Source organism: Taudactylus pleione, unplaced genomic scaffold, assembly GCF_031769625.1.
Source record: "Taudactylus pleione unplaced genomic scaffold, aTauple2 ptg000090l, whole genome shotgun sequence".
Taxonomy (NCBI): domain Eukaryota; kingdom Metazoa; phylum Chordata; class Amphibia; order Anura; family Myobatrachidae; genus Taudactylus; species Taudactylus pleione.
In genome coordinates, this window is record NW_028284492.1 from 3,351,620 (window position 1) to 3,371,029 (window position 19,410).

The window sequence follows — 19,410 nt, forward strand, 5'->3', positions numbered from 1 at the left end:
ATTACCTCAGGGGTCACTACTATAGGTGCACTGCTGAAGGGGACATTACTATAGGGGCACTGCTGCAGGGGGCATTACTATGGGGGAATGACCAGAGGGGGCGCCAAATTACTGTCTTGCCCTGGGTGACAGAATCCTAGTTTCGGCCCTGCTGAAATAGACTGTGATAACCTCCCATACCCCCCAAAAAATAAATTAATAAAAATGGCTTAAATCTGTATAGCACACAGGATGTATATTCTAGACATAGGCCCTCATTCAGAGCCGCTCGTTAGCGGCAGTATGCTCGTTCCGAGCGATGTTCGCACATCTGCGCATGCGTACGGTTTTTAGTACGCATGCGCGAACCAGTCAGTGCGGCCGAAAATCGTTTGTACGCTATATAGCGAGTGCCTGCTATTTTGAGTGACAGAATGAGGCGTATGTGGGTGGTAACAGGGGAAGGTGCTTGAAAACGGGGGAGTGGAATTCGAACGCAGGCGTGCTTAAAGGTCAAAACGGGCGTTTTAAGGGTGTGCATAATTAATCCAGCAGCGTCATTGACCACGTCACTTGGTTTTTTTAAACTCAGAACTACTCGCAAAATAGTGGTAGAAAAAACCAACCACAAGAATAGCGAGCAGTTCATACGCTGTACGATGTACTCGATTAATCTAATAAATAGCGGACATGACGTATGGTGCGATTGGCCAGGGGGCGTTTTTATCAAATAAACGAGCGTATGTTTTGCTCGCTCGTTCAGACTTAGAGGTGTGAACAGACTGCAATGTGCGAACGGATCATTTGAATAGCCACCCCTTGTTTTTGAACGAACGACCGCAAATAGCGAACGGCTCTGAATGAGGGCCATAGTTCATATTATCATACTGTGCAAGTTATGAACAAACTTAGGGTTTTGTGTCTTTTACCACTTAGGCTCTGTCTCCAAGCAAGGATTATCACACTTCACTGACTGACAGGAGGGTTCTGGGAGGAGATAAAGGGCTTATGGGGAAGAGAAGACAAATAATGATCCTTATACTGCTATGTGTCCTGCAGCCTGACTAACAGAAATTAGGTAAAACAGTAGTTCTCAAACTCGGTCCTCGGGACCCCACACAGGTCACGTTTTCCAGGTCATCCACAAGGTGTACAGGTGTATTCATTACTCACTGACACATTTTAAAAGATTCACAGGTGGAGCTAATTATTTTCACTTGTGATTATGTGAGGAGACCAGGAAAACATTCACTGTTTGGGGTCCTAAGAACCAAGTTTGAGAACCTGTGAGGTAAAGTCATATAGCAAAATATTTTTATATATTCATCCCTTAATATATAGACAAATATAGAAGGAAAAATTATAGGGTAAAAATCTGTTTAATTTTCTGTAAACTAATCTCTTCACCAGGGGAGTATAAAGACGTTTGCGGTTTCTACAGGCCCGTTAGGTGCTAGGGGCACATATGTATCAAGTCCCGAGCATCTGGGGGGCCCCGGCACAATCTCGCCCAGCCTCTGAGTAAAAAAAAACTGTCAGCCGAGCTCCCTATCCTGGTCTGCGGACATTTCACTGAAATGTCACAGCGTCGCAGTGACACAGCAACAGCTGAAACAGCGAAGTTGAGCTGGCCATGCACGGCAGCTTCTCCCATGGCGAAGCTGCAGTGCATGGCCATTTTCCCTGTGTTTTCCATACTGCGCATGCTCAAAACGCTGGGAAAATGGCCACGGTGACCATTTTCCAGGCGTTTTTTACAGTGCTAACGTGGGTCTCCGGAGTGCTAAGTATAATATGGATGCAGGATGTGCGGTGTGGGCCCCCCTGGACCCAGGGGCCCGTCTGCACCGCACACCCTGCAGCCATTCTAAATATGCCCCTGCTATGAATGAATATGTAAATAAATGAAATAGACAATGGGGTTAATCAATAGAAATAATGATGTCCCAGCAAGAATAGTATAGGCGATTTCTACTTTACATACAGATTTTTTTTTTTTTTCTACTTAGCTTATTAAACGTGTTAATTACTGAATCAGGATACATATTATTTATCACAAACTATATTTTATTTATCACATTGGTTTAGTCCTATAAAACTGAAATAATAGAACTAATTAATATTTCTTTTTTCAGTGACAATACTACTTGCCATCATTAGAGAGATAATAATCAAGGATGATGTTTGTCTCTTTTATAATGATAGTTCTTAGAAGGGGAAAAATGGATGGAAAAAAAATTAATTATTCTGCTGCTTAAACAATTTAGCATGTAACAATGGCAGTATTGTAATCTGGGAGCACGTGTGCCCTGACACTGCATCTATTTACTCAACAAGTACCAAGCACCGGAGCGGCTGATTGACTAAAACCCTGTGAATTTTCAATAAGAGCTCTTTTATCCATTGGGGACACTAAAAATACAAGAAGACGTTTGATTTTCAATAGTGTATTTTTTGCAGGAAAGAAAATAGCAGTACAGTATGTCTTGAAAATTGGTTTCCGAGCAAACATATCTCAGACACGCAGTCACATGGCAGTCAGTACATGACATGTTGGAGGTGGCATCTAGTGATACATAATTGATGGATCGGCTCTTTTTGTACTTGAGGGATTTCAAGTTCTCACTTTCTATTTTGCAGCCATTCAACAATGCACAAGCAGCGATTGTATATAGGTTGCAAATATATCTGTGCAAACATCTTAGTTGTGAAAGAGATTAAATTATGTATTTATTGCTATATGATTAGTGACTGTATTACCAATATCATATATTGCAGTCATGCCTATACCATGTATTCAATTTTCTTCAAAATATCTATAATGACAGACAGACAGATAGACAGAAAGAAGTGTCCTATCCTTATACACCTATCCTCAAACTGAGCCAAATACACCCATTTGGTATGTCACAGACTTTGTGACTAAGCCATGCAAAATATGTATCTTATTCACATCACTAATGCAACAAAGCACAATGCACAGGTACCCGCATACTGGCGCTGGCATTGCATGTAGCTGCTGTGTACAACTCAGAAGATAACAGTAGTAAAAAGGCAAAACACGGGGTACCGATATCAATGTGCTAAATCTGCGACTTTATATCAATTCCTCTGGGTCAAAAATACTATACCGACATGCCTAGGACATTATAAGCGACTTTGTTGTGGTTATGATGTGAACAAAGTGCTAAGTTCAGGAAAAAGTACCAAAGTCCGGGAATGGTTACCCGTAGCAATGTCACACCATTCTTCTTGTGCCACATGGTGCAAAAAGCATAGGTGTATGAGGGGGTATCCGTATGAATGACCACCGAACATCATCCTGGCAGTTCAAATCCCAATGCCGGCAGCCTGATGGGTAAAAATACAGACAGCACAGGTAAGTATACTATCCCTACCCCTCTCCCCCCCTAACCCTACCTTAGGGTTGCCTAACCCTAACCGCCCCCCTAAGTGCCTAACCTCCACCCATTAGTGGCTAACCCTAACCCCCCTTCCCGCACAATAAGCCTAACCCTGACCTCCCCCACTAGTGCCTAAGCCTAACCCCCCTTCCCCTAGCCTAACCCTAACCCGGGGGGACTTAGGGTTAGGCAACCCCCCGGGGGTCCCTAAACCTAACCCCCACATCCCCAGCTCAGTGTACAGCAGAGGACGATAGGTCCAGCGTTCTCTCGGCATTCCGGTGTCGGGATTAACATAGGCGTCGGTATTTCAATGGCTATGATAAATCCCTTGCCAGGATTACAGTGTCGGAATTGAGACTGCAAAACAGGATAGACTTAATGCCGCCGGACCGACCGGCCACCAGGAGTATGTATGGTAGTGTGGGTGGGAGCGAATATATAGGTACATAAAAAAAGCAGAGCTGTGGCGCTGCCTCTTAATCGAGTATAAATTTCCTTAGTCACATAGGAAATTAAGATAAAGTTTCATGGATCAAAACCAGGAATCTATATATTTCCTTCTCGAATATTGGATCACACTATACTCCTTCTCTTGACAGGTGGCTGCTCGGTCCTTATAAAATACCAATTGCTAGGTCCACCAACCCACACATCTAAAGATTATCTGTCCAACCAGCCAACTAGTTGATTGGTTGGAATGAAAATCTGGTCATGTGTCACCATCAATGACAATCAGCAATTTGCTCCCAAACGCCGGGAAAATGGACAAAAACTGTTGTTTGAACAAATTGTTTAGATCAAACATTAACAAACTTGTCTAAACGACCATTTTCATCTGTTTTCTGGCATTTAGGAGCAAATTGCTGATCATCATTTACTCCCAAACCTTACCAGATTTTCATTCCAAGCAATCAACTAGTTGGCTGGTTGGATAGATAATCTTTAGATGTGTCGCCAGCTTAAGGGTGAGAAGAAAGGGACAAGGACAATCGCAAGGTAGTGTAGTCATTAAAACAAAACTCATAAGGTGCACTATATATGTGTACATTAAGCATTATCCTTCTTCCCCAACAATTCCAGGAAACCACAGAGCAGACTATTGTGACCTGTGATTCATTGAGGATTAGTGAAGCAGGGAAAGATGCACTTTGAGGTAAGTCTGATAAATGGTTTGAAAACCACTCATCTAGAGATCCAGGCCCCCTCTACTCTGCATTGTGAGGGTCCCTCACCTGGTATATGCCTATTTAGGGTGATATACAGTAGTCTCATGTGCAGTGGAGGTAATATGTTTTCAGATAGAGAGATAGGGCCTGATTCACTACGTAACGCAATTCTGCTTATACGCACATACCGTAGTTGCAAATATCAGTATTGCTATTTAAATGTGTGCATTCACATTGTGTACACAGCCTGACATAAGGACGCCCACTTCCTCTTGCTCACATCCGTATACTAGGGCAACATAGCAAAACAATCGGTAACATCTGACTCATATGCACACTTGCACAAGCCCTAACCTTACACAGATATTGCTTATGGCCACGCAGTGGATAATTTATGCACACCACTGTAACGGCGTTGAAACGCACAGGCACGCCTCCGTTCACCCGACCACCCCCGTCCATGCTTGCCTACCCTCCCGATTTGGTCGGGAGCCTCCCGAATATCGGGTGCCGCTCCCAACCCCCCGGAATAGCAGGCAAGCCTCCCGGCTGCCGCCTACCCCCACAGACTACTAGTAAAAACCCGCGCTGCCGGGGGGCCTGATGACGCGATTCGCGCTGAATCGCGTCATCGAGGCTCCGCCCCCTGCTTTACAATGCCTTTTTTCCGGCATTGTGAAGAGGGGGCGGGGCCACGATGACGCGATCGAGCGGTCACGCCCCAGCCCCGCCCCCAAAACGGCATCACAGTCTGGCCACGCCCCCCACAGAATGCAGGCATTCAGCTCCCTCCCGGAAGGAGGGAGCTGAATGTCGGCAAGTATGCCCCCGTCACCACCCACAAATGCCACTTCCTGTCAATCACTCTGCTCTGGGTCTGCGTAGCCTCTGCAAATGCAGTTCCCATCGCAATTGCATACGCATGCGCAGAGCGCAACAATATACCGATTGTGTGCATCTTTGCAACTGCGATCCATGATGAATCAGGCCCTTAGACCAACACAAAGTAAAGTGGAAACACAATAATAGTTACCAAAGGTGGGGATACTGGAGAAATGTATTTGTTTCCTGCTCTACCGTCATTTGGAACAGAAATGCAGTATAGCCACAGGAGTACCGGTATGATACTGCAGTGGCCGCTGTAGGACGGAACTCACATCCACTCAAGAGAGGTTCCGATGTGCACAGTGTTTCAATGCTTCATCTCTCTGGGGTCAGAGCATTCAGCAGCCATGGGACGGAGATCTGGAGCTTGTTCCTATATTGCGTTGAACTACTGTATATGAGCTGAACATTTACCACTTGAGAGATGGAGAAGCCCATCCGCTTGCAGTTCCATCTAAACAAGGGCAGCTGGTACAGATTAGTATAGTGTGCCGTTTCAGTGTACCAGTCCGACAGGTGTGACCGTGCCAGTAAGAACAACACTTCCCGGAGCATTCTCAGGATGCTCCAGGGGGCTGTACAGACTGCAAATGCAGCACTGCAGCAGCGATTCTGCCTGCATGGTACCACTCCAGGCAGCATGCAGGGTCGGTGGGGTAATGATGGTGCCACCCACAAGGCTCTGTGCTTCGCTCTGCATGCAAACATGTGGCCAGAATTACAGTTAGAAGCAAATCTATGTAAAGCAGGGTTGCCTACCCTCCCGATTTTATCGGGAGTCTTCCAGTTTTTAATAAAGCCTCCCTCTCCCTCACAAACATTACTTCTTTAAATCTATTGATTGCGCATGCGCCATCCCAGACTGTCGGGGGCAGAGTCTGCGGGGGGGACGTCATGACGTCACAAAGCGTGACGCCATGATACTTCAAGGCCGGCCACCGCACAGAGCAGAGCCTGTTAACAGCAGCTCTGCACTGATCAGGGACATCAGCGCAGGTATGGTGTCCTTTTATTCCCCCCATGGTAGCCTCAATTATAATTGTAAGCGGCCAATGAGACCTGCGACTGCCTCATATACAGTGATGGTGGCTGGGGCTGTGTGCTTTGTCACAGGCATTATTAACTGCACTTTGAAAGGGCACTGACTGACAGCCAATAAATGGATGACTATCAGTGAGTAGTCAATAAATGGATGACTATCAGTGAGTAGCCAATAAATGGACGACTATCAGTGAGTAGCCAATAAATGGACGACTATCAGTGAGTAGCCAATAAATGGATGACTGTCAGTGAGTGCCCTTTCAGAGTGCAGTTAATGCTTGTGACTGGATATATCACAATAAGGGATCTCTGACTAAAAATACAGCTGCCCCCTCTGAGCACATTTCATTTCTTCACACCCAAATCATTGGCATCTATTGTCTGGGAACATTTTATGGTTAACCATAGTCAAGAATGTATTAATATTTGATTTATATCTTTTTTTAAACAGGCAGCTGTACTTTCAGGAGCCTCCTGCTAAAATGCTGCTCTTAGTACTATAGTTTTCACCTCCACTGCAGGACACGCCCCTAAATGACAATAGACACACCCATAGGTGGAGCTAGACACACACCCTGGGGCCGGACATGACACGCCCCCTCCGCGTGGCACATTATACTGCCACCTACAATCTCCCTGAACTAGATTTCAAAAGTAGGCAAGTATGATGTAAAGGATACACATTTATAATAATATTTTTTTTTTTCTGCTTGCAGGGGAAATATTGTCTGCTTGTCCATGTGTACATACAGTCAGGTGCATAAATATTGGGACATTGACAGAATTTTCATATTTTGGCCTCTATTCACCACCACAATGGCTTTGAAATGAAACAAACAAGATGTGCTTTAACTGCAGACTTTCAGATTTAATTTGAGGGTAAGTACATCCAAAAAAGGTGAACGGTGTAGGAATTACAACGGTTTCTATATGTGCCTCCCACTTTTTAAGGGGCCAAAAGTAATGGGACTATCAACTCAAAAGCTATTTCAAGAACAGGTGTGGGCTATTCCCTCGTTATTTAATTATCAATTAAGCAGGTAAAAGGTGTGGAGTTGATTCTAGGTGTGACATTTGCATTTGGAATCAGTTGCTGTCGACTCTCAATATGAGATCCAAAGAGCTGTCACTATCAGTGAAGCAAGCCATCATTAGGCTGAAAAATCAAAACAACCCCATCAGAGATATAGCAAAAACATTCGGTGTGGCCAAATCAACTGTTTGGAACATTCTTAAAAAGAAAGAACGCACCGGAGAGCTCAGCAACACCAAAAGACCCGGAAGACCACGGAAAACAACTGTGGTGGATGACAGAAGAATTATTTCCCTGGTGAAGAAAAACCCCTTCACAACAGTTGGCCAAATCAAGAACACTCTCCACGAGGTAGGTGTATATGTGTCAAAGTCAACAATCAAGAAGAGACTTCACAAGAGTGAATATAGAGGGTTCACCACAAGATGTAAACCATTGATGAGCCACAAAAACAGGAAGACCAGATTAGAGTTTGCCAAACAACACCTAAAAAAGCCATTACAGTTCTGGAACAACATCCTATGGACAGATGAGACAAAGATCATCTTGTACCAGAGTGATGGGAAGAGAACAATATGGAGAAGGAAAGGAACTGCTCATGATCCAAAACATACCACCTCATCAGTGAAGTATGGTGGTGGTAGTGTCATGCCGTGGGCATGTATGGCTGCCAATGGAACTGGTTCCCTTGTATTTATTGATGATGTGACTGCTGACAAAAGCAAGAGAATGAATTCTGAAGTGTTTCGGGCAATATTATATGCTCATATTCAGTCAAATGCTTCAGAACTCATTGGACGACGCTTCACAGTGCAGATGGACAATGACCCAAAGCATACTGCAAGAGCAACCAAAGAGTTTTTTAAGGCTAAAAAGTGGAATGTTATGCAATGGCCAAGTCAATCCCCTGACCTGAATCCGATTGAGCATGCATTTCACTTGATGAAGACAAAACTGAAGGGAAAATGCCCCAAGAACAAGCAGGAACTGAAGACATTTGCAGTAGAGGCCTGGCAGAGCCTCACCAGGGATGAAACCCAGCGTCTGGTGATGTCTATGCATTCCAGACTTCAGGCTGTAATTGCCTGCAAAGGATTTGCAACAAAGTATTAAAAGGTGAAAGTTAGATTTAGGATTGTTTCGTTTGTCCCATTACTTTTGGCCCCTTAAAAAATGGGAGGCACATATAGAAACCGTTGTAATTCCTACACCGTTCACCTGATTCGGATGTAATTACCCTCAAATTAAATCTGAAAGTCTGCAGTTAAAGCACATCTTGTTTTTCATTTCAAAGCCATTGTGGTGGTGAATAGAGGCCAAAATCTGGAAATTCTGTCAATGTCCCAATATTTATGCACCTGACTGTATATGCTTTATATTCCCACAATGATTTACAGTTAAACTTGGATGCATCCCCTCCTGACTCTTGAGCGGGCCACACACCTAAAGATTATCTTTCCAACCATCCAACTAGTTGGTTGCTTGGAATAAAAATATGGTACAGTATAATGAGTAAATGACAATCAACCATTTGCTCCCAAATGCTGGTAAATAGATGAAAATGGTCGTTCATACAAATTGGCTACAACAAATAGATTTAACCAACTTGTCTTAATGATCATTTTCATTTGTTTTCTGGTGTTTGGGAACAACAGCTGATTGTCATTTGTTCTTATACTTTATCAGTTTTTAATTTCAGCAAGCCAACTAGTTGGATGGTTGGAAAGATAATCTGTAGTTGTGTGGCCATCTTTATTCCGTCTGCACATTTAAAATGTGCCCGTCCGCTCGCTGACAGGCAAGTATAGACATGCACAGACCCCCGTGTTTTGGATTTAAATCATCATCGTGTTTTGGTTTTGGCAAAACCACTTTCAAGTGTTTTAGTTCAATTTCAGTTTTGGTTTTCTTTATAAATTTATAAAAACATCTAAAATCAAGTAACTTGGACCTGTTTTTGTTCCTATAGTATTATTAACATCAATAGCACAAATTTCCACTCATTTCCAGTAAATTTTCACCACCTAACGGCAAGGGAGGGACTTACATGCAATTCAAAATACTCGAGATCCGGTATGTAGATCTGAGTTTGAAACTTGTGAGAAGACTCGAGTCTGGACTCATTTTACTAAGAACCCCAAAATGATCTGATCCCAGGACCAGGCTCAACTCAGATCTCCGCAGTTCAGGATTGTGTTCGGTTTTTAGCAAAACCGAACCGCTCATCGCTAAAGGCAATATGGTTTTCCCAAGTGCAAAATTGCACTTTTTTAGCAATATCTACTTGTTCTAACTGAGGACCATATTATCCTGTACTGTTTCCATAAGTGCCAGACTAATCAATCTTCAAGATCATTTATCTTCCTGTGCAGTTGCTATCTATGGGGGGAATTCAGTCCAGCGTAATGATGAATAGCCGCTGGACAGAGCGCCCGCAGCTATTCAATTCAATGCGCTGTGTGCCATGTCGGGAAACAGTTAAGTCAGAGAATGCCGGTTCTCGCGGGTTAACCTGGCCGTTAAGGCATGGTAACCGCCATTCTCCAACTAAAGTGCTGTTACCGACGCGCTAAGCCGGCAAAAAGCTGCATGCCCGGCACTTTTGCCTGATTTTTCCTTGCATCCCCAGGAGGGTGCGAAAATAAATCCTTTGCCCGCCCAAACAGCGTGTTGAATTGAATGAGAGAGCAGCTATTCTACATCGCACTGAATTGATTTACCCCCATTATTCTATTTTTGCATTCCCTCTTTTCGTGCAGTGCAATATGTTGATATAATATAAATTAACTGTAATTATAGCTGTATTAAAATTAAAATAATACCTTGAGGACTAAGACAGTCAAAGATGTAGAATTTAAGACATTTGTGCTCTGTAAATGACTTTGTTAACCAGTCACATCATGCATTATAGTGCAAACAGATAAAATAATTATGGAATCTGTAAGAACTATACAATGCAGTACAGAATAACTGACAGACAATACAGTAGCTCTATGCTGTCAACACCCACAGCCATACATAATACATTAGTATGTCTAGAACGCATAGCTTGTGACTTCACTAAATTGTGCATGTGGTTTTCATTAAGCTACTTCAAATCTAAGAAAAAAAATGCTCTTTTAAATCAGTCAACTGGGTTGTCAAGAGTAATTTGTGATTCGATGAGAAACATATTTAGCTATTGTTTTGTGTGAGTATGTGCTAGTTCTCCACACAGAAATGTTTTTATAAATGCATGTGACAAAGTAAGGGACTATTGCAAATCAGGGGAGTACTGTTACATTTGAATTTGTAAATTCCCCCAAATAATCATATGGTCAGCATATGCACCAACCTATGAAAAACATAAGAAATGTGATGATCCTTTCCTAACAGTAATCCTTGTTGGAAATATGTGTGTATAGACTTGTCGGTGTAGCATAGTTCCTGTACACACCAGCGGATGCCATGAATCAATGAACAATCCAGTTGCTTAACTAGTGTGATGATTTATTGGAGATAAAGCAGGCATAGCCGTACTCACTGTTACATACAATGGTAGGATTGAGTGGAGCAGGGTGTCATTTAGCTCACTAGTCGGTGAGTGTATGAAGGTAGCAGTTAGCAGTACAGGGTTTTTGGAAGGTACCGTATTGAGGGTCGCAGGCAAATGCAGGTCTCACTGGAGCAAAGTGGAAGACAACGGTCTTCCACTGTGGTGCTCATATACATTGACAAGATGGTGACGCGCATGCATGGTATTTAGGCCGGCAGCCATCTTAGAACTGGGAATGAAGCCTCCCTGGAGGAGTAAGATGGAGTTTGTGCAGTAGCACACTTCACTTTCAACACCCTCCCGCATTACAAGCTTGTCCATATTACACAAACATTCAAACAAAGCTTTTCTGTAGCAACCTGTAAGCAATTTTTAGTTAATCACATAAGAAAACATCAACATATCATGTGACTTTAGTCTGGTCTTCAAGAGTCCCCTCACTGACCGCATGGGTCATAACCACAGTCTATTGACTCACGAACTCTGCACTGCTGTCACTCTCACAATTCTGAATGCTTTCCTTACTTGTGACCTTTAATTCTTGCAATACCTTTTTTTCCTATATTATACTTCCATTCACACCTGTCAGATCTTTACTTTCATTCTTGAATATTCAGAGGTTCACTGAACACAATATTTCTGAAATCCAGAAATACCTCTTAAGTGACTTACCAATATCTGACCTTGCAGAAGATCTATTCTGTGGTTGAACATCCACACTGCTAGCCTCTGGTTCAAGTACATCTCCAGTGCTGGCATGTCCAGTGACACAGAATTGCTCTGCATACAAACTTCCAGCTTCTCTATAACTTGCATTGTTTTTTTGAAAATGTAAACTCTAGACTGAATAAGCTTCTTGACACTTGAATTCCATAATCTGTAACCCTTACTCTCATGGCAGTAGCCAAACACTTAAGTGATTTTGAATCCAGCTTGCATCTTTTTTTTTTTTTTGGTATCTGTATGTAGGCGGTACTTCCAAAAGTCCTGAGATGTTTTTTATTTGGTGTACTTTTTAACCATGTTTCAATAGGTGTAACATCCTTTAGGGCCACTGTAATAAAATGGCTCTTGAGATAAACTGCTGTGGATATGGATTCTACCAAAAAATTGTCTAGGCCTGCATCCTTTAGCATACACCTTGGTTTCTCGTCTAGTGTACAGTTTGCATGTTCACTCACACACCGTTTTGCTCAGAAGTGTAGGCAATGGTCAATTGATGCTCTATTCCCTAATTCTTCAAGAAGAGTTCCACCTCTCTGTTTAGGTATTCCCCACCATTATCAGATCTCAGGGTCTTGAGTCTGTAACCAGTTTGATTGTCTTCTAGTCTCTTCTAGTCTGCAATCTACTTTGCTACTATGGAATTCTCACTGAGGAATTACACATTTGTCATTCTTGTGAAGTCATCTATGAATGTCACAAAGTATCTGTATCAATTTACTGACTTTACTTCCATTGGACCACACACAACTGTTTGTACTATCTCAAGTGGTGCTATAGCTCTGCTTATTGACTTGGGAAATGGCTGATGGCTTTGTTTTCCTACTGTACAGGTCTCACACACAACATTCTCTGCATCACTCACTGACTGTAATTTCTGAACAATGTCATATCCAAGGTGACCAAATCTCTATGGCAGAGTACTAGTGACTGTGATTTAGGGAAAAATTGACTAAGAATCGTGTTGGTGCGATTTGGTGTTTTTCATTGATAAACCTGTGTTTTTGCAAATCAGAAATTTACTAAAGGCCAACTCGCATGAATTTTACATGTCAAACACGACTTTGCACTCAATTTCACGGCATATCACCATAAAACTAAACATCATATAAATAACATTAACTTCAATGAAAATCACAAATTTTCTAAGCTTTGTGTTTGCCAACACGAGCGAACTCACACCCAAATCACAATGCAATGCACAAAATTAATAGTGTTTGCATATGCAAAGCATTTCAAATAGGACAGTCATGATGCTTATAAAAGGCGCCCAACTCAGCTCCAGCTCCGTGTGGGATTTCAACCATGGCTGAAGCAGGCTTTTTCTGTCCTGTGGAAACAGACTGTTATTTCATATGGATTGTATCAGTTGACTGAATGTGGCTAGGAGCTAGAAACAGAATGGAGAAACTAGCAGGTGGAAATGCTGCAGAACCTACGTAGGCCTAGGTTCTTCCATGGGTGGTTAAATCTCAATGCAATATCTGATGACGAATCATTCAGATGTTCCACCTCAGCAGCAACAACTTAATGAACCTGTATGACCTTGTTAAAACTTAGCTTGAGCCAGACACTGCATAGTCATGATCAACATCAGTCCTACACAAACTGCTGGCTGTTCTGCATTTCTTTGCTACTGGGAACTTTCAGTCAGTGACAGGGAGGGTGGTTGGCATATTGCAAGCCACCTTCTCCCGCTACCTGGGCCAAGTCCTAGCCGCACTGTAGACCCCCTCCTATACCTATATCTGCTTCCATAGCCAAGAGTCACAGTGGCATGATGTCAGGTTAGCTTATTATAGCATCTCAGCAGTACAGACGGTGTAATGGTTAGCGTTACTGCCTTACAGCACTGAGGTCATGGGTTCATTTCCCACTATGGCCCTAACTGTGCGGAGTTTGTATATTCTCCCTATGCTTGCATGGGTTTCCTCCAGGTATAAGATATTCTCTGTAAAGCACTGTGGAATATGTGTGTGCTATCTAATTAACTGGTAATAAATAAAATAAATAATCTCGGGCATGCCAAATGTCTTGAACAAAGAATTATGAGTGTTGTGGTGGACTATTCTGGATCATGTCATTATGCCTTTATCCTCAGTCAGTCATCCCTCTATGCTGAGGCAGGGCAAATGCCATAAGGATGGCTGCTGGTTACATAATCCTGTTAACCTTCAAATATATTTTTGCATTTCCCTTATAGGGATTTGGGGTATGGCTGTTTCTCCTGGCTACTTACTCTATTGTCCTGATAGTCCTGCTTAGCACAAGGATAATGATGCACATAAGACCACTAGATCCATGATAGAATGCATATTTGGGCCATAAAATCTAGGTTCCGCTGGTTTGATAAATCTGATGGGATTTTGATGTATTCATAGAATTTCTGACATTGTGCTTGGCTGCTGTCTAGTTTATAATCTGTGCTTGCAACAACCTCCCCTGCCAGATTATGCAATAGATAGTGAGCAGACAGTGCGACAGTGGCGACTCTGTGAGCACAGTAAGTGGGAGGCAGGTTAGGGAATCAGTGATCTACAGTTATTTCACCTGTAAGTATATTACACAATATTGATACTTTAACCTTCAGTAAAATGTGCCTTCTTATGTGTTCAAAATTACAGAGCATCCTCAAAATAAAATACATCCAAACCTTACCTATTCCAGTATGGACCAAATTATCTGTTTCTTGCCTTCACTCAAAAATAATGTTTCACGTCACCTGTGGTGATTGTCTTAACCAAGGTGGTTAACCACAGGTAATGTCCAGCAAAAATGAAAAGGGAAGTCCAGGTGCAGAGTATTAGCCCCTCCTGGAATGTATCCTGTTGGGAGGTGTGAAAAAGTGTTTAAAATCAGATTAATTTAAACCAGTAAACACCATACATTTGTCAAGTAAGGTCAATTTACCTTTTCAAATCTACTTTTGTTGGCTATGTGTTTTGAAAAGAACCAAACACATCAGCCTAGAATGTTTGTGTCTCAAACTTGGTAAACTACCGGACTTTTAGCTAGCCTCTCTTTGTGCTGCATATTACATATGTTTTTTGTAACTATGTGACTGTGCTTTGCCCACACACTCTTTGACCAATATGTCAATGCTAGGAATCAATTTCAGTGTATTCATTAATGAACCTTAATTAACCCTTCTTTTAATTTTCCCTTATCTAATCAATTACATTTGGATGCAAACAGGTTTATAAATTGTACCTTAAAAGTTTATAAAAACAAAAACAATTTAAATTCTTTTAACAACATCTTATAATGTATTTTGAGGCAGGAATTGTATAGTGCTGATCTAATCAACAGCAAATGCCTTAAATAGGGCACGAACAATAAGGTCAACAAAAGTGTTAATATTTGTGAGAATCCAACAGACATTTTTAGAAACACAATTGAAAGTCATGTTTAATGTTTTCTTTTAGGAGGCTGAGTAGAGGAGGGTGAAAAGCGGCTTGGACTTGCAGCACCACTTCTGGTACGGGCACCATGCCTGGGTGGTGTTGGTGAAGGTGAGGGGTTTAAACTGGTGCTGCTGCTGCTACTTGGTGGCTCAGGTAACCGGCTAATAATTTCTCTACCTCATGAGGCAATGTTGAGATTAATATTCTTAATGGCATTGGTTTTATTTTTTTATTATTATTATTTATTTTATTATTTAAGCAACTTTTTTAAAAATTAATGTTAGCATTTGTTGGTGCTTCAAGCACATGGTGGGTTGATTCCAGGATTCTGGCCAGATTTTCTAGATTTGAATTAATATTAGAATTAATGTTACCGGTATTGTCAGTTAGCAGCATGATGCTTGCATTAATGGGCAAGTGGCTGCGTTGCGCTTACGCAAATCCCTGTTCATTTGTATCAACTGTCTCATTTGTGTGCCCATTAGTCCTACATGATGGTCATTGAAAGCAGCCATGGAGGTGAGGAAGGCAGAGGCAGCATCAGCATTTTGATTAGTACAGTAGATGGCTATTGTAAGTGTGGGCTGGGTGGGCATGGTGTCTCTGGCCTTACCGGTGTTGCTGGAAACATCTATAACGTGAAGTAGTCTTCTTGTATTTCCACAGGTCCAGCAAGTGTCTCTAATGTGGGTGAATGTGGCTCTGTTGAACTAAATCAGAACATTATGTCAGTATGTGTGAAATGATTAAATAGAACAGTACACACAGTAGAATGGTCAATTGTGGACTGTGGCCGAAAATTAATATATCAACAATTATGACAGGACCCCCAAACAACATAAAACAGTTTGGCAGGACAAAATGCAGGTGTTTAGATTTGTGTATCAAATGTTAAGAGGTTGATGTATGAACTTTGAAAATAGTGGTAAATTAAGAAGTTTGCCATAGCAACCATATAGATTAACAGAAGCATTTGGCAAGGACACTTTAATAAATGGCAAGTACTGTAGATGCAGATTCTTTGCTTTGGTGAACTTTTCCACTGTGCCATTTCAGCAGTAGTTAGGAAGCTTCATATAACAACATATAACAATAATAACAAGTTACAAATGTGTTAAGCTGTTAAAATGACATTTGCCTGAAAGAAAACATGCTAACTTTTTTTATTATATTTTACAGATTCTCACCAAATGGCTGTGCACATGGAAGTGTTTGCGGTGTGTGACCCAATTGGGAATGTTGTTTTGACCAAGTGGGACTAGAAGGTTGCAAAGTCTGTCTGCACGATTGGCACGCTGAAGATGGGCCTTAAAGAATTGAAACAAGTCAATTTCAAGTATTTGTGTAGAGTAAACAAACCACAATCCTGTAAATGTACTTACCTGCCTGCTCCTCATCTTGCCTTACGGGTCCCTATGATGCTTGCTTTTTATCATTTGTACTTTTGGCCAGGGCCAAAACAAGGATTTTTGTCACCAGGGGCAAGGCCATAATTTGGCGCCCCCAAAAAACCATACACCATAGAGGACGAAAAGGGGGTGTGGTTTTGTGACACAGTAATTCCCCTTACAACACATTATGCCACAGTAATGCCCCTTATACATTAAGCCACAGTAATGCCCAATATACATTATGCCACAGTAAAGCCCCTTACACATTATGCCACAGTAAGGCCCCTTTTACATTATGCCACATTAAGGCCCCTTTACATTATGCCACAGTAAGGCCCCCTACATATTATTCCATAGTAAGGCTCCTACACATTATGCAACAGTAAGGCCTCTTTTACATTAAGCCACAGTAAGGCCCCATCTCCCTTCTCTTACCTGCCAGGGTTTTGCTGTGGGTGAGCTGGGGGTGGCACGGGACGGGGCTGCCACACACTAGGGAGCTGTCAGTACTGCCGTCATGGTAATGTGGTGCCACTTACAGACCGGCAGCTTTTGCTGATTGGCTGCCGGTCCGCGAGCACTGATTGGCTTGTGACCGACACCGCATTAGACTGACAGTGTCTCTGTGCCTCTCAAGGCCGGGATGCGGCTCCAAACCCACAAGAGCAGCAACCTAGCCTCCCAGCAGCCTCTCCCCAGCACCCCCTCAAGTCCGGCACCTGGGTCACATGCCCCCTTAGCTCCCCCCTAGTTGCGGCCCTGTTTAGGCTGTAATATGGTTAAAAAATATATTAATATATTTAAATCCAAGAATGTTTTTTATAAGGTATTTATAAACAAAATACTAAATATGCAAGTATGCTGGTAACATGTGCATGGACATGTGTAGAACTCTGAGAATGGGATCCTATGTACACTAGGTTAATAATTTCAATACCAGACCAGCAACTGTACATTGTATAGCCGTAATGTTTAGCCAACATGGAAACATACGTTTTAAACATTTTATAATGGTAGAAAGAAATATACATGCCTTTTTTAGGAGAACAAATAAAGAAGTACTTTGGGGGTTTTATTTTACGATTCCTAAATAACATGACATCCTAACCCACATAATACTCTCTCCTCCCTATCTTCCCCTTCTGTGTCACGCCTGTCTGTCTGCCCCTCCCCCTTTAGAATGTAATCTCTCACGAGCAGGGACCTCTTCCCTCATGTGCTTCTCCTTACACTTTCTTCTACTCCTTACTCCTCATAAGGGCACCTAACACTTCTCTGCCAACTCCCTGCTGCTTATTGTGAGTGTTTTAATCACTATTGCAGCTATGTATATAATGTCCTTCACTGTACTGTAAGTTACTTGTTTTTTTTTTGTTCACTTATTAGTTTTATGTACTATGTAAGGTGCTATGGAACACTTGTGGCACCATAAAGGATAATAATAATAATAATAATAATAATAATAATAATAATAATAATTTCCATGTATGCACAAAACACAGGACATTGTTTGTTTGTAAAGTACCATGCAGATATCATATCAAAACACAAAACATTAACCTAACAATACAAAGTTAATGAATAAGACATCACTCACTCTGTTTGGGCAGAGCATCAGAGTCGTGCACATGGATAGCCTGGACCACCTCAGGAGGAAGTATGCTGCGCAGTCGCTCCTCATATTCCAGTCATTCCTGCTGGAATGGGAATGCGCCCCCAGTCTGCCTTTCCAGCCACACCGCAGCGGCCATTTTCTGCTTCACGCAATGTTTCATGTTGCTGAATCCCTTTTTGCTCACCTCCACACTGCGCTTCAGTGAGCCAGAGCAGTTGACCTTGTCCAGAATTTTGTGTAATATAATGGACTTTTTGCATCCACTAGTTCTGGAGGCACGGCGGCCAAACAACACCTCATAATTTTTAACAACCCCTCTCACGAGGGCCACATTCTCCTCAAAGAAGAACCGCACGTTGCAGACACTCTTGGTCTTTGCCCCCACCAAAGACCCATCATCATCAGCCTCTGACGCCTCCACATCCAACTCACACAACTCCAAATCTACAGCCCTCCTCCTTACAGTCTCCTCCGCCATCACCACAAACAACACAAGAGAAATGAAAGAAAATAAAAAAAACACATTCAACACCACTTCTCACATACTCTTCACACACACAAACACACATACAGACACACACAAACACACACACACAAATAATGACAAAATTAAACAAAATTGACACAGGACAACATAATAAGATAACTTACAAAACCAACCAGCATTTGCAAATATGTTCGCGAAAACCCTCCTCTCCAAACAATTGTTGTGTGGGCGGTGATAATAATGGGCATCCAGTGTTGCAATTCAATTGTTCTGGGCGCCCAATAATTATCGGGGTCTTCATGCCCTATTAGACGGGTTTAGCCGTGTAAAATAGCTAAACTAGTTTAAAGTCCTGGTTAGGGCACTCAAACTGTGGTTGAGGCACCCTAACCATGGGTTTATCGCAAATTGCTGCTTGCACCTCCTGGATTTGCAAACAGAAATGCCGGCGCCGGAGGCTATCGCACTCGAACGGAGCAATGATTGATACATTTAATAGATGTTAATAAATTGACCCCATAGTTGTCATTTCATAACAGTGCTGTGTATGAAAGATGTTCAATTGCTGATCCCTTTTACCTGTAGATATGACAGCCCATTTTCTGTTTCGCGCAATACACTTTCCCTTAGCAAAATAAACTCTGTTGCATCTTTGCTCTAAGACACTGATGGCTATAAGATAGGTTTCCATCTCTGGTAGATAAAGCACATCTTGGCTTTCTGTGACTTTTGCTCTAATCCCTA

General features: G+C 42.2%; 1 long non-coding RNA gene across 1 annotated transcript; it reads left to right on the plus strand.

Annotated features, from left to right (window-relative positions):
* Positions 1–1,210: 1,210 nt before the first annotated feature.
* LOC148527225 (uncharacterized) lies at positions 1,211–15,313 on the plus strand. The gene is made up of 3 exons (XR_015878052.1): positions 1,211–1,270; positions 4,467–4,539; positions 15,195–15,313. It is a non-coding gene; the product is annotated as an uncharacterized LOC148527225 (long non-coding RNA).
* The last annotated feature ends 4,097 nt before the right edge of the window (positions 15,314–19,410 follow it).